Source organism: Natrix helvetica (genome assembly GCF_964273705.1).
Source record: "Natrix helvetica genome assembly, chromosome: 1".
NCBI classification, from domain to species: Eukaryota; Metazoa; Chordata; class Lepidosauria; order Squamata; family Natricidae; genus Natrix; species Natrix helvetica.
In genome coordinates this window covers 347,965,662-347,981,833 of record NC_138548.1, presented here as the reverse complement: position 1 = coordinate 347,981,833, position 16,172 = coordinate 347,965,662, and the positions used below count along the sequence as shown (strand labels likewise).

Here is a 16,172-nt window from a genome sequence, read left to right as displayed (position 1 = left end):
GGATCCACCTCCCTGGAGAAGGCTCTAATGCTGAGGAAGGTGGGAAGAAAGTGAAGTAGAGGAGGACTAGCAGCAAGATAGAAGGACTCAAAGTTGGGATCAGGACTCTGTTGGAAAAACTTTAGAGAAAGATCCTCGTGTGGAAAATCTATGTGGTCACTATGACTTGACAGTGACTTGGTGGTTCATAATCAACTGTTCTATCATTAAATCATTGGGAATTGGAAATCATAGGTGAATCCATCAACTATCATAAGATCCAATGGTGGGATTCAAATATTTTTACTACCGGTTCTGTGGGCATGGCTTGGTGGGCATAGCAGGGGAAGGATACTGTAAAATCCCCATTCCCTCCTGATCAGCTGGGACTCGGGAGGCAGAGAATAGATGGGGATGGGGCCAGTCAGAGGTGGTATTTAGCAGTTCTCCAAACTACTCAAAATTTCCGCTACCGATTCTCCAAAACTGGTCAGAACCTGCTGAATACCATCTTTGATAAGACCCCTTTGCCAAACTGCCAAATCCTAACTAGGAGAAGAAAAAGGCTTAGATGGAAGAGGAGTGGTTAAATAATCAGTTTTATTCATTCCGTCAATCCGAAGTGGTTAGCAAGCTGTACAATATCAAAGCATTAAACGAAAAAGACAGCAATAATACAGAACGCGAAGGCAAGCCAGCACAGCTTTCTCTTTATATACATGATCCTTATATAGATTTGGATGCTTCAAAAATGAAAGAAGCATCTTTCATTTTTATCACCGCATAAGCATTTTTTTCCTGCTGTAGACAAAAACGGTACTCTTCCTTTTTTAGTCTTTACATGGAAAGAAAAAAAAATAGTGAGCGTTATGTGATAGAAAAAGCTTAATTTGCACACTCTGTCTGTCCCTTAAGGCTGATATGATCATTACCAGGGAAAAAGAGCAAAATTAACAGATTAACAGAGTTGGAAGGGATTTTCTGGGTCATCTAGTCCAATCCCCCACCCAAGCAGGAGAGTCTACCCATTTCTGTCAGATGGCAGCCCAGTCTCTTCTTGAAAGCTTCCAAGGTTGAAGCTCCCACAACTTGCAAAGGCAAAGCTGTTTCATTCCTTGATTGTTCTCACTGTCAGAAAATTTCTTCTTATTTCTAGGTTGAATCTCTCCTTGTTCAATTTCCATCCATTATTCCTTGTCTGGCCTTCAGGTACTTTGGACAATAGCTTGAACCCTTCCTCTCTGTGGCAGCCCTTCAAGTATTGGAACACTGTTATCATGTCTCCCCTGGTCCTTCTCTTCACTAGACTAGCCATGCCTAGTTCCTGCAACTGTTCATCGTATGTTTTAGCCTCAAGCCCCCTAATCATCTTGGCTGCTCTTCTCTGCACTTTTTCTAGATTCTCAACATCTTTTTTACAGAGTTTTTATAACTACAAAAAAGGAAAAAGTCCAGAAACTGGACTTTCTTGGTTTTTTTCTTTTGAAGATGTTTCGCTTCTCATCCAAGAAGCTTCTTCAGCTGTGACAGGATAGTGGGGAATGGAAGGATTTATATTCCTTGCAGACAGCTGGTCATTTGCAGCCTTTTAGAGGCTCATTGAAGCACTTGGAGATTTATCTGTGTCCTCAGGTTCACCTGAGGAAGTTCTCCTGGTTCCTGTAGTCTGCAATTTTTCCTCTGGAAATCCATTCCTACTCCCAAACCATTCAAAGGGGTGTTCATCCCAAATTGTATAGCTAAAAATCTGAGGACACAGGTAAACCTCCAAGTGCTTCAACGACCCTCTAAAAGGATGCAAATGACCAGCTGTCTGCAAGGAATATAAATCCTTCCATTCTCCCACCATCCTGTCAGAGCTGAAGAAGCTTCTTGGATGAGAAGCGAAACATCTTCAAAAGAAAAAAACAAGAAAGTCCGGTTGCCTCCTGAAAAAACACCTTTGGAACAATGGACTGAAAGCTGTGCATTTTCTCAGGCGGGTGTGGAGGACATGCCATCCAACCTCCAAAATGACTTAAGTGTGTCCCCGGAAACGGGTGGTCCAGGGGTGAAATGCTACTGGTTCGGACCAGTTCACCAGAACCGGTAGTAAAAAAAAATGTCAGCACATTTGCGAACCAGTAGTGAAGGTAAGTAGATTTCACCCCTGGGGTGGTCTTACCATGTTTCCTCCGAAGGACTCACAAAATGGGCAGCTTTGTGGTGGGAGCGGCCATCATGTTTACAAAGAGTTGGAAGGTGAGACCCTGTTCTGGCGTTAGGGATGACAACAAAATTACGGGGTAAGAGAACAATGTGGGTGTTTCTTTTAAGCTGAGAGGAAAAAGAAAAGAAAAAAAACACACATCAGGATAAGCCTTTACAGCATTGCAGCTCTTCCTCCGCTTTGCCAAAGCTGAGCTTTGCTATAAACATTGGACATTGAAACTTAGTCCTTATTGCATAAGTCGGTCTCGCAGCAAGTACGCTTGTAGGTTCTTCTAAAGGGAGTGTCCCTCCGCTCGGACTTGCCGCAGAGTTCTCTAAATTCACCACACCCATATCTTTTAAAGAACAGTAAGCCAGCTGATGGGAGAAGGGGAAAAAAAAAAACCAGAAACGTGATATACAAATAACAGGTTACATCTCTGCATCATACAGATGAGTCTCTTCCTGGAGAGACTCTGGTGTGCCCCTCCCCCTTCAAAAACCAAGATATTGTTTAGGCTGGCTCATAACTATTTGCACATTTTCATTCAATCGATGCATGCAATCTCCAGTTTGCTATACTTGGTTCAATTCCTATAAAGCAGGGGTGTAAAACTCAATTTCATTGAGGGCCGCATCAAGGTTGTGTTTGACCTTGGGGAGCCGGGGTGGACATGGCCAGTGGTGGGATTCAGCTGGTTCGAGCTGGTTCAGGCGAACCGGTTGTTAATTTGCTGGCTGGCCCTTCCCCTTACGGGAGTCCCGACGTGCCCTGTTTGGGCTCCCAGGTAAGTGCAGGGAGGCCTACTAGACCCAAAATGGGGCATGGGGTGTGTGCAGCCCAATGTAGCCTGTTTTTGCTCCCAGGGTACAGGAGGCCGAGTGCTGCCTGTCATACACCCTGGCTATCATACACCCATCCAGCCAGTCATTAGGGAGCAGAACCGGTTGTTAAATTATTTGAATCCCACCACTGGGCATGACCAGCTTGATGTCACTTGTTTCAGGGGTGCCAGTGATGGCCCAAGTGCTCTGCCACAGAAAATGAGCTCCCAAGATCCGTTTTGGCTGTGACAACCTCCTGCAACCCTCTGCCAGTGAAAACAGACCTCGGGAGGGAGGTGTTCTTTTTTTATATTTTTTGGGAACAAGTTTTTCTGATCTATAATTTCAATTTGTAAATGGACTCAGATTGAAGAAAGAAGCCCTTATGATAAGATTCTAATTAGACCACATCAGCTTAATGAGTTGAAAACTAATATTGGTTTTCTCTTTTGAACTCTCCTTTTCTGCTTAGAAAATAATAGTTTGTGTTTTGTTCATGCACGTTGACCTGGAGATATACAATCTAACATTCCAGATTTAATTGTGATCTTCGGGCTTCTCCAAAAGTTATCATGGATGTTACAACAGGGAGAGTTCCTTGGTATAAATTATTTACAGGTACCTTTTTTTTAAAAAAAATAATCAAGTGAAATTTAATTTTGTTAAAAGCCTAGTTCTGCTTAATTCCCTGTTATTTAACCCAAACACAACTCATATGCTCATTAGATGACTTGGTGAGTCTTCATTTTCAATTATTTGCCATTCTTTTCATCTGTCCTCGTTTCTCCAACTCTTCTTAAAACACGGCACACAAAATTTCTATTTCTATTGTTTTGATCAGTCAATCCCTATCAATGCAGCCTAAATTGCATTTTCCTTGCAGTCCCAGCCTTATCTCACTGTTGACTTTAAGAAAAGTCAAGTTTCACTATATACCTTATTTTTTGGAGTATAAGACGCACCTTTTTCCCTCAAAAGAGAAGGTGAAATTCTGGGTATGTCTTATACACTGAATACAGCATTTTTGGCCTCCCAAAATCCCGCCCCCTTTGCAAAAATAGCCGTGCATAGCCTTTAGGAGCCTTCCAGAGTGCTCCTGGGGGCTGGGAAGGGCAAAAAGGAGCGGAAAATGGGCAGGTTTTTTGCTCATTTTTGCCCCCCCCCCCCGCCCCCAGGAGCACTCTACAAGCTTCCTAAAAGCTATGCAATGGCTCATTTTCATGAAAAACGGGCCATTTTTGGGAGGTCTGCAGAGTGCTCCTCGTAAAGAAGTAAAAAAAGTGTTTACTTTTTTTTTTAATTTGCCTCTTCAAAATCTTGGTGCGTTTTATACTCTGAAAAATACGGTAACTATACGGAGTTTGATTCATAATATAACTATAAGGAATTATGATTCCAAGATCTGTACCCAGATCACCCCTTATTTCTAATAGCTGTACAAATACAATAAGTACCCCCAAGTCTTGAATAAAATTTCTGAAAAGTATTGGATTTGTTCCTACCTACATAAACTTCGGCCACCTCGCATAGCTGGCCAGGCTTAGGTTTGCAGGGTTCTCCAGATCTTAAACACACAAAGCCCACCTTGACTTTACAAACATTGCAAACAAGACCTTGAGCTGTTAAAAGAGAAATTGAAAAGGAATTATTGATCCAGAATGATCAAATTGTGACACTTTCTCAAAGAAGTTGAACAGCTAGAGTCTGCCTTTTTCCTCCATGAGGTCAAGGCATTCCCTAGCTGTTAAGAGTTTGGTTCAGCATTTGTCAGCAAGCATAGGTAGCCCTCGACGTACGACCACAATTGACCCTGAATTTCTGTTGCTAAGTGAGTCAGTCATTAAATGAATTTTGCCCCATTTTACAACCCCTCTTGCCACAGCTGTTCAGTGAATCACTGCAGTGGTTGAGTTAGTAACTCAGTCAAGTTCACAAATCTGACTTCCCCATTGACTTTGCTTGTCAGAAGGTCGCAACTCGTGATCACATGACCATGGGACACTGCGACCATCATAAATACGAGTCAGTTGCCAAGAGTCTGAATTTTGATCACATGATCCTGGGGATGCTATCAATGGTTGCAAGTGTGAAAAATGGCCATAAATCACTTTTTCCAGTGCTGTTGTAACTTTGAACCGTCACCAAATAAACTGTTGTAAGTTGAGGACTACCCATATCTTGGCTGAGTGAAGACATAATTCTTATCCTGGCTGAACCTTCTAATCCTTTCGACAGTATTGCTACATCACCTGTATGCCAAATGCTTACCAGGGACGTGCGGTCAGGGGAGGCAGGGGAGGCAGGGCCTCACCTCTATTCATGAAATAATAGTATATAATATTATATACATCCGTCCGGCAGCGCCCAGGAGCTGAGGAGGCAGAAATGACAGCCTCCTGCACACGTGGTCCCATTCCCTGCCTTCCTGATGACGTCACCAGCCTCACCAGCCATAACCCTCACCACACGTCACTGATGCTTACCTATTTGCATTTAGACCACAGAAATGCACTATATAACTTTGTCCTGTATTCATAAAAAAAAAAAAAAAAAAAAAACTGGAGAGATCTTCAGAAATTCCAAATCTCACTTCCAAATTGACATGGTTAACACAACAAAAGGAAAATGATTAAACATATGACTGAAGAGCAGTGAGATTAACTATGTTAGATCAGTGGTGGGTTTCAAAATTTTTTAGAACCTCTTCTGTAGGTGTGGCCTGCTTTGTGGGAGTGGCTTGCCAGCCATGTGTCTGGGTGGGAGTGGCTTGGCAGCCATGTGATTGGGTGGGCATGGCCAACTTGTAAAATGTGGTGAAACTCACTTAACAACACTCTTGCTTAGCAACCAAAATGTTGGCTCAGGAACTCTGGCATTGAAGTGTGAAAGTCTTAAAGCTGTCAAGACCCTTGCACCCCTAACCCTTTAGAAAAAAAACCCCAGGGCTGTTCAAACTTGACAGCTTTAAGACTTGTGGACTTCAACTCCCAGAATTCCTCCTCTCGCTCTTCATCTTGATGATGTACAGACGGGTGGTGGGGAGGGAGCTGGAACCGGTTCTAAACGACACTGTAGATTTGTGGAACCTCTTCTATAGAAGAGGTTAGAACTGGCAGGAACCCAGCCCTGGCTTAGATTTTATTCCAGTACAAATTATGTTGGTGAGATACTTTATTGTTGTTTATGGCAGTGATGACAAACCTTTTCAGCACCGAGTGCCCAAACCAAAATGCATGTCTGTGCGCTTGTATGTGCATGCGGCAAAGTGCCGGAAACACAAAATACCAGCTGGCCAACACGCACATGTCTGTTTTTGGGCTATTTCCAGGCCATATTTTGGACTGTTTTCAGGTCATTTCTGGGCCATTTTGAGGCCATCTTTCAGGGCAGAAACAGCCCAAAAATACCTGAAAATGGCCTGAAAAAACAGCCTGAAAACAGACCACAAACGGGCCATAAAATGGCCTTGGTTTTGTCCATTTTTAGGCTGTTTTCAGGCCGTTTTCCAGGACATTATCCAAACATTTTTCCAGCCAAAAACAACCCAAAAAAGGCCCCCAAAAAGCTAAAAAAATGACCTGGTTTGGGGGCGTTTTGGGGGCCATTCTCCAGTATTCCGGCGCCTGCAAGGACCAGCTGACCGGCATGCATGTGTGAGCTGAAAACCAGAAGAGGAGCCGGAGATGGCACGCATGCCCAAAGAGAGGACTCTGCATGCCACCTCTGGCATGCGTGCCATAGGATCGCAATCACTGTGGATTGCGATCCTATGGAATTTCTTTTACATATTTGCAAACCATTATAAATCTAGGGAAGTCATTGGTCAATAAATACCATGCTGAAATGAAATTAATTTAGTTTTTCCTCTAACCCTACCTTTATTTCAGTTTAGATACTTCTGCCTGTCCCTGGCTTAATATTGTTTCAAAATACTCTTGGTATAAATGGTATAAATCAGTGTGTCTCAACCATAGAAATTTTAACTTGTGTGGACACTAACTCCCAGAATTCCCCAGCCAGCATGAATTCTGGGAGCTTGAAGTTCACATATCGTAAAGTTGTTAAGGTTGAGAAATACACAAACAGACACACAGATCGGGTCTGTGACAATATGCCAATTCACCACAGCAAATTTGCCATACGCAACTTGCCGCGGCCAACTCATTACGGGACAACTCTCCTTGGCCAACTCACTGCCGGAGAAGTGTTACACTAATATCAAAGAAATGGTGGAATAGAATAATTAAAGAAAGGGTGCGAAAGGAGGGACAGAATGTAATGTGAATGACGAAATTATTATTTTATTTATTTTCAATAATTAAATTGAATTGTTAAATTACCCTGTGGCAAGTTGGCCTCTGGCAAGTTGGCCATTGTGAGCTTTCCCACCATGAGTTGGCCATGGCAAGTTGACTGTGGCAAGTTGTCCCATTTCACACAGATATGCACACATCCCTCTTTGATGGAGCTTTGATCAAACTGTTGTGGTTGACATCCTGACTTTTTTTTTAACACAGGCTGCAGAAATCCTGAGCCCATTTTGCTTACTCAAAAGATCAAGTTCCCAAATCCTTTTTAACTTATAGCTTATGAGTTTTAGAAAAGACACTGTGTGAGAAAAACCTGTCACTTGGGACATCTTTGAAAGGCAGTTCTGAAACTTGTGGAGGCCCTGACATGGCGTAATGTGGTCCAGGAGAGAGAATGAATCACTTTGTGAAGTGTTAAAACCTGTTAGTAGTACAAGATTCCTTGTGGCATTGTATTGCCTATGTAAACATAGTGGTGCAAGAGAATGTTTTTTTCCCCCACATTCCCAAAATCTTCTGCCACATTTATCCACCTTTCATATGAATCTGTGATTTCACACCAATTTTTGAAATATGCATTTCTCTGAAACACTGTGATGCCATGAAATTATCATTTCTAAAACCATGTATTGAAAATTATGAATTGGTGAAAACAACAAATAAAAAAGCTACACGTTTAGGTTGAAAAACTGCAGATAGTATAAAGGCATCTCCAAATGTGTATTTTAAGAGCCATGCACATATAATATAGATTTCCAGAAAAATAAAAGGAAATCAAATTGATGTCAAAAGCAAAGTTTAAATACTTTAAATAAATATTAATATTTGACAATAAACATATAATATTAATTAATATCAATGTTAAAGTATTACTATTGTAATTTAATACTTATATAATATTAGCTGGATACCCGTGCTCTGCTACAAAACTATTTGATTGGACTTGATAAATCGATACTTACAGCTTTAAAATTAATGAGCAGTTATGATCTGCGTCTCCTCTCTCCTTCTCACCCTCAGGCTTGCCCCACAGAGGGATCTCCTCTCCTATCTCACTTCTCTCCCTCACGTTGTCCCCATTGATCCTCTCTTATTCCCTTATCTCCCTCAGGCTGGCCCCATTGTCTAAACTTCAAGCCCACAGGCCGGATGAGTCATGTGCTAGCCACACCCATGCCCAAATGGCAGTTGAAACAGAATTCTTTTCAGATGGGGAGGGGAAGTAGAATGTCTAACTCATTAGCGTCAGAGCATGTTAATATAATACTGTCCAAGAAATACTAATGATCTGATGGTCATTTCAAAAAATCCTTTCTTAGCGAGCACCTAGAAGCCAAGAGGGACATACCTGCCAAATTTCAAGTTTTCTGGCTTTACGGTTCTGGAGAACCATAAATCCTATCTTTTCTTATCCTATTTTCTCCCATCATGTCTTTTCTTATCTATTTTCTACACCTCATTTAGCAGTTTATTTCCGGATGGGGGTTTTCCATCCTGCTTTTCCTAGCAAGTCTCAGTAATTAACAGTGATGAAGACAGCAGCATTTAAAAAAAATGAAAACTGTAGTTACCCATGGAAATGGAAGGTGTAAGCATTTAAGGTGATAGATAGGACTGCTTTTGTTATGATCATTTAAAGAAAACTGGCTAGGCTAGCAGCAGAAACAATAGCAAGGTAAGTCAATCCAAGGAGACAGTGGATTAAGTGAACATTTGTGATTTATGTGTTCTTCAACAGCCTGACTTAAAAAAAAAAACAAAGACAGCCAGAAAAGATCATATAAGGTCTTAACAGGAGACAGGTTTATGTAGAAGCATGTTTTCAGCTTTTTTATTTTTAGTTTGGCAAGGGTGGAGAAAATTCCTGCGTGCTGGAGACCAGCCAGATCTTCTGCAAACAGTGACTCGAAAAGGAATGCTGGGGAAAAAAATCCATTGGAATGCATGTCAGAAAGGACAGGCAGCTGCTCTCTGCCAAGCACTGTTTTATTAGCTGAGCAGCCCCTTGGAACGTGATGTCAATTTGTTTGAGGGAGGAACAGTGAGACTTTTGGAGGATCTCTTAAGGCTGTTTAATCTTCTAAGTGGGAGACAATTGTGGCTAAATAGATTTAGCCCTGCCTAGCTTGGAAAATCCGAAGCCATTTCTCAGGTTGTGGATCCCGAAATATGACCAACGGATTGCTGATTTATTTCTAAGTGGGCTTCTGCGCTCCTTTTTGTAGCACTCTTAATTTGCTCAAATTAAGAGTCACATTGCTGGCTTTCATTGGTTGTTAAAATCAATACAGGTAATCCTTGAGTTGAGCCCAAAATGTATGGTGCTAAGTGAAACTGTCAGGCCCTGAGGCCCAGGCTTGCCAAAGTGGGGGGGGGAGCACGGGTGAAGGGGGGTGTTGTGACCACCATCGCAGTGACCAGGGGTGGGTTCCAGCAGGCACTACTGCTGGTTTGCTCGTAGGTGCACTGCACAGTGCAATAAAAATTGCTCTGCACATGCACAGAAGCAAAAAACAAGATTGTGCTGCCGCCCGGAGAACCGGTTTGGGGGCGTGGCAGGCCTGGGTCACTGCCAATTCCAGAGAATCACTACCAGTTTCTCAGAACTGGTCCAAACTGGTAGGAACCCACCACTGGCAGTGACCATGGAGTACTGGTGACGGGGAGGTGTTGGGACGGCTGCAGTAGCGACGGAGGTGACCCAGTTGTGCAGCAGGGAGACAAGGAAGTGTGGCATGGATGGCTGCTACTAGCCATGATCAGCTCCATGGCCTCTGGTGGCAGAAACAGCAGCGGGGCTGAGCTGCGAGACACGAAGGTGTAGCCGCATGAAGAATGCAACGAACAGAAGAAGATAAATAATATTACGGGAAGATATGGCATTTATTTTATCAGTGGTTAGATTAAAAAAAACATGGAAATGAAAGACACTAGAGAATTTTATAATACAAGAATAATAGAATGATACAGAATACAATATAAAGATACATTATTATTGGATAGATTTAAGATGATGTAATGAATTGTTATAATATAAATGAATCCGATATCTAGAATTTCTCATTTAAAATGAAGGAATAATAGTTATAGTCAAATAAATGATGTACAGTGATAATAATGTATACATATATATTTGATTGATAATATGTGATTTCATACAAATTGTAAGTAAGGACTATGGAAAGGATGCACAAAAATCTTGTAACCATTCGACACGCTGTATGTAATTGAAGATGGTTTTATGTTTTATGCTTTGTTCGTCTTTGTCTAAAAATAAAAACTTTTTATAAAAAAAAAAAGAATGCAATGAACAGGCCCGACAATGAGCTGGGCCAGAGCTTTAGCACATGACAACCACCGGGGTGGGGCCAGTGCAGGGAAGAGGCGTGGCTCGCCTACTTAAGGCGCCTCCCAGCGCTGACTTTGCCTCTAACAGACTTTACAGACTGCTGTTTTGCTGCAGAATGACCTCATTACGTCCAGAGTCTTGCTGAATAAATCCAGTTTGCTTTCTCACATGTATGGCGTTTTCCTACTGGTGTCAGTCCGGAGCTTAGACTCTTGAGAGAAACATTTGTTAAGTGAGTTTGCCCCATTTTTTTTAAACTTTTCTTGCCTTGGGATTCAATTTTTTTTACTACCAGTTTTGTGGGCGTGGCTTGGTGGACATGGCAGGGGAAGGTTACTGCAAAATCCCCATTGATCCCCTCCTAATCAGCTGGGATTCAATACAATACAATAGCAGAGTTGGAAGGGACCTTGGAGGTCTTCTAGTCCAACCCCCTGCCTAGGCAGGAAACCCTATACCGTTTCAGACAAATGGCTATCCAACATCTTCTTAAAGACTTCCAGTGTTGGGGCATTCACAACTTCTGGAGGCAACTTCTGTTCCACTGATTAATTGTTCTAACTGTCAGGAAATTTCTCCTCAGTTCTAAGTTGCTTCTCTCCTTGATTAGTTTCCACCCATTGTTTCTTGTTCTACCCTCAGGTGTTTTGGAGAATAGTTTGACTCCCTCTTCTTTGTGGCAACCTCTGAGATATTGGAACACTTCTATCATGTCTCCCCTAGTCCTTCTTTCTATTAAACTAGACATACACAATTCCTGCAACCGTTCTTCATATGTTTTAGTCTCCAGTCCCCTAATCATCTTTGTTGCTCTTCTCTGCACTCTTTCTAGAGTCTCCACATCTTTTCTACATTGTGGCGACCAGAACTGAATGCAGTATTCCAAGTGTGGCCTTACCAAGGCATTATAAAGTGGTATTAACACTTCACGTGATCTTGATTCTATCCCTCTGTTGATGCAGCCTAGAACTGTGTTGGCGTCATTGGCAGCTGCTGCACACTGCTGGCTCATATTTAAATGGTTGTCCACTAGGACTCCAAGATCCCTTTCACAGTTACTACCACAGTTACTACTATTCGGGAGGCAGAGAATAGATGGGGGCAGGGCCCGTCAGAGGTGGTATTTACCTCTTCTCCAAACTACTCAAAATTTCTGCCCATCTTCTCCAGAATTGGTTAGAACCTGCTGAATACCACCTCTGATAGTTGTTAAGTAAATCGTTTCCTTTGTTAAGTTAGTAACATCATTGTTAAGTGAATCTGGATTCCCCCTTGACTTTGGTCGCAAAAGCTGGTCATATGACCCTAAGACATTGCGATTGCCATAAATATGAGTCAGTTGCCAAACATCTGAATTTTAATCATGCTGCAATGGTCCCAAGTCACTGAAAAAATGGTCATGTCACTTTTTTCAGTGCTGCTGTCACTTATGAACGGTCACTAAAATGAACTGTTGTAAGTCGAGGATTACTTGCATAGGTATGCGTGATTACTCATAATGAAACTTCGGGTTTGGGAGTAGTCGGTATTGGTCAACCAAGTGAGAAGACAAGCAGCAGAAAGTCATCATCTTCAATTCTTCTTTGGACTTGCAAGAGGTCATTTTGTTGGTAGGGTGCAATCTTTGATGCTGGAGGTTAGATAGGAGGGAACCTACCATATTTTTCGGAGCATAAGAAGCACCAGAGTATAAGATGCATCAAGATTTTGAAGAGGCAAATTTTTTAAAAAAAGTTTTGGCACTCTGCAGACCTCCCAAAAACAGCCCATTTTTCACGAAAATGGGCCCATTTTTGTCCCAAAAAAGGCATGCATAGAGTGCTCCTGGGGGCGGGGGGCAAAAACGAGCAAAAAATGGCTTGTTTTTCGCTCAATTTTGCCCTCCCGAGCCCCCAGGAGCACTCTGGAAGCCTCCTAAAGGTTATGCATGGCCATTTTTGCAAAGGGGGTGAGGTTTCAGAAGGCCAAAAATGCTGCATTCAGTGTATAATACACACCCAGATTTTCACCGTCTTTTTTGAGGGAAAAAGGTGCATCTTATACTCTGAAAAATACGGTAGTTCAAGTTTCACTTGACCCAATCTGGAACTCTCCGCGTGAATTTGAGGAAGTAACTTTCTCTCAATCCAGCCTTCCTCACAAGGTTATTTATATTTATTTGTTACGTTTATAAACCGTCCATCTTGCAGCAACGTGCCAATGAATCTTCATACTGCTGTGGGGCCACCCAAGAAAGGGCAGGAGAGAAATGCCACCAACAAATTAAAATGCATTTTGGATTTCATTGTTACTTTGGCTACATTTCACAGTAGGAAATGGAGCCAACAGAGAGGCAAAATGCGGAGGCAGTGACAATGAAGGCTCATCAATCCACGCCTGCCTTGTCTGCCGTGATGTGGTAAGCAGAGAAGCCGATATGGAGCAGAAAGTGGGTGGGTCATCCTACCTCGAAACCTCTCCTCCTCCTGCCCGCTTGCAATTTAGGGATCAACTGAAGCTGCAAATAACTTGAAGCCACCTAGGTGATGTTGTTTTAAACAAACAACTTCTTGGTTATGCTAGAATCCATTAACAAAGAGACCGAGTTGTGGTCTTGAATTTGCACATAAGCACCTGTTCTGACCCCCCTTCCTCCTTCGCCCAAACAGAACATGCTCCGGAACAATACAAATGAACAAGGTTTATTTCACAGATAGACAGAACGTTCCGTGGCAGTAAACCACCACGACAAAGCTCACATGACAAGACACGAAAGCAGCTATCCAGCTTGCTACGTTTTCCAGACCAAAACTTCTTGCAGGAGTTCTTTGTTGACTGCTGCAAAGGGCGTATGCACAGTCAACTCTTTTAGAGCCTGAAGAGGAGTCTCCTGATCAACAGCTGAGAACCCCTACCGCCGATAATTACGCCCATGCTCCTTGCGTCTTTGGGCGCGGCGATAATGGGCATCCAGGAACTCCCTGTTAATCTCTGACTCACTGTCTCATGACTCCTCCCCACTGCTCCAAGGCATGACATCAGGAGCCCCCCTCCCCTGGCTCTCACCGCTGCTCCATACCTCAGGCACCTCCTGGTGGCCGACCAGACTCTCTGATCCCTGCTCAGAGTCGGAACCCTGTCCAGGGTCTTCCACATCCACCTGAGCAGACTCATAGGGACCCTCACTCTCGGAGTCTGGTGGCAGCGGCAACGGCTCCTGCTGGGCCACAACAAGCACCCATACATATATGCATACTGTTCGCAACAAATGCTTTCTTTGATTTGCTGTTCTAGCAAGAATGTTGTTGTTGTTAGTTGCGAAGCCATGTCCGACCCATTGTGATCCCATGGATAACGTTCCTCCAGGCCTCCCTGTCCTTTATCATCCTCCAGAGTCCATTTAAGCTCATGCCTACTGCTTCGGTGACTCCATCCAGCCACCACATTCTCTGTCGTCCGCTTCTTCTCTTGCCATCCATCTTTCCCAGCATGAGGCTCTTCTCCAGTGAGTCCTTCCTTCTCATTAGGTGGCCAAAGTATTTGAGTTTCATCTTCAGGATCTGCCTTTCTAAAGAGCAGCTAGGGTCTTTAGAATAGGGCTTTATTTATTTATGAATAGGGCTTTATTTATTTATGTCCTCAATTTATATAATGAGCCATCTCAAGAAATTACTCTGGGAAGTGAACGTGGCTTAAAAATAAAATAAAAAACAGATCAATATACAAAAATTAAAATGGGCAGTGCACAGAAGCTGATAGAACCACCACATTCATCCGCCCAATGAGGAGAAAGATCTCTTCACACTCTCAGGGCCCCAGGCCCAAGCACAGAACCAGCCCATTTGGGTCTTGTTAAAGGATAGTAAAAAAAAAAAGCCACTGCAATCCTAAATTAACAGAGGGATTCAATCAAGGTCAAGTGAGGTACTACTACCACTCTATAAAGCCCCAGTAAGACCATAGCTAGAAGACCGCATCCAGTTTTGGTCACCACACTCTATAAAAGATGTTGAGACTCTAGTAAAATGGCAGAGAAGAGCAAGTAGGATGATTATGGGACTGGAGGCTAAAAAATACAGTGAACAGTTACAGGAACTGGGCCTGGCTGGTCTAGTGAAGAGAAGGACCAGAGGAGACAGGATAGCAGTGTTCCAATATTTGAGCGTCGGCCACAGAGAGGAGGGGGTCAAGCTATTCTCCAAAGCACCTGAAGGCCAGAGAAGGAACAATGGATGGAAACAGAACAAGGAGAGATTCAATCTGGAAGTAAGGAGAAGTTTTCTGACTGTGAGAACAATCAACCAGTGGAACAGCTTTGCCTTTACAAGTTGTGGGAGCTTCCTCACTGGAGGCTTTCAAGAAGAGATTGGACTGCCATTTTTCAGAAATAGTTTGGGGTCTCCTGCTTTTGGACTAGATGGTTTACAAGGTCCCTTCCAACTCTGTTAATCTGTAATCCATAACATAGGGGACAACTTGATTTTGGGAGGAAGAATGTTTCAGAGGCCACAGGGAGTTCTGTACCACTAAGAGTTTTTAACACTTCACAAAGTGAGCATTCTCTCTCCTGGACCTCAAGACTATGTCAGTATCCCAAATCATGAAGGACTTTAAAGGAAATTATCAGCATATTGATTTGCATGTTGGAAGCACACTGGCGTCTGATGCAGTTCCCCAAATACTGGTGTCATGTGCACCAAGTAACCAGTGCCATTTACTACCCAATGCTGTTGCATTTTGCACCAAGGCGCGCACACTCCCGCTACCGAACCGTTAGTGAAGAAAATAGAATACCGTCTCTGATTCACTTGCATAGAGATCTGGTCTATCCAATATTTTCAGGGCATTTGCCATTTCTTTTCTTTCTTACTTTGTTCAATATTTATAATCAAAACCACCACCCTCTGCCACCACCACCACCACCACCAATAAAAGACACTTACCAATTGTGGAGAACAAAAGGACCGAAAACACGAAAAGAACAAAATTCTTCATCTTGATTAATCTCACCAAATTGGGATAGAGGTGCTGAGCCTGTCAAGGACACAGAATGTATATAGACAGAAGAGCCCAGTCCAACTCTGGAACTGAGACTCTTCCAAACAGATCTTGGGAGGGGAGATATAAGGATCAAGATTTTATTATCCTTCACGCACAGGGATCAACCAATGGGATGAAGAACATGGTACATAAGACACACCTGATCTTTAGGAGTTGAGAACAAGGTATGTAGATGATGACATGAGGATACAGTTTCAATCCAATTATAGTTCTGTTCTCGACCCAGTTCTGTTCTTGTTCTTTGCTCCACTTTGCTCCACTTCAGCTTTCAATGTTATTTCTGCTCTTAGCATCAAAACAACAATAACAACAACAATGGAATGGAAAGACTTATTTATGAACTAAGCATCTAGAAGTGATACTGTTGAGTTTTATTTCTCAATCATATTTCTCAAGTGTACTGCACTGATTGGAATGTTTAAGAATTCTGATCTCAACATCTAAGGATGCAGGCAAGTTGGGGAAGATGATCTATGCCC

General features: G+C 42.7%; 1 long non-coding RNA gene across 1 annotated transcript; it reads right to left on the bottom strand.

The window, feature by feature from the left end:
* Positions 1-561: 561 nt before the first annotated feature.
* LOC309388925 lies at positions 562-15,739 on the bottom strand. The gene is made up of 3 exons (XR_014174867.1): positions 15,576-15,739; positions 4,497-4,613; positions 562-2,547 (listed from the first exon to the last, which is right to left on the bottom strand). It is a non-coding gene; the product is annotated as an uncharacterized lncRNA (long non-coding RNA).
* Positions 15,740-16,172: the final 433 nt, after the last annotated feature.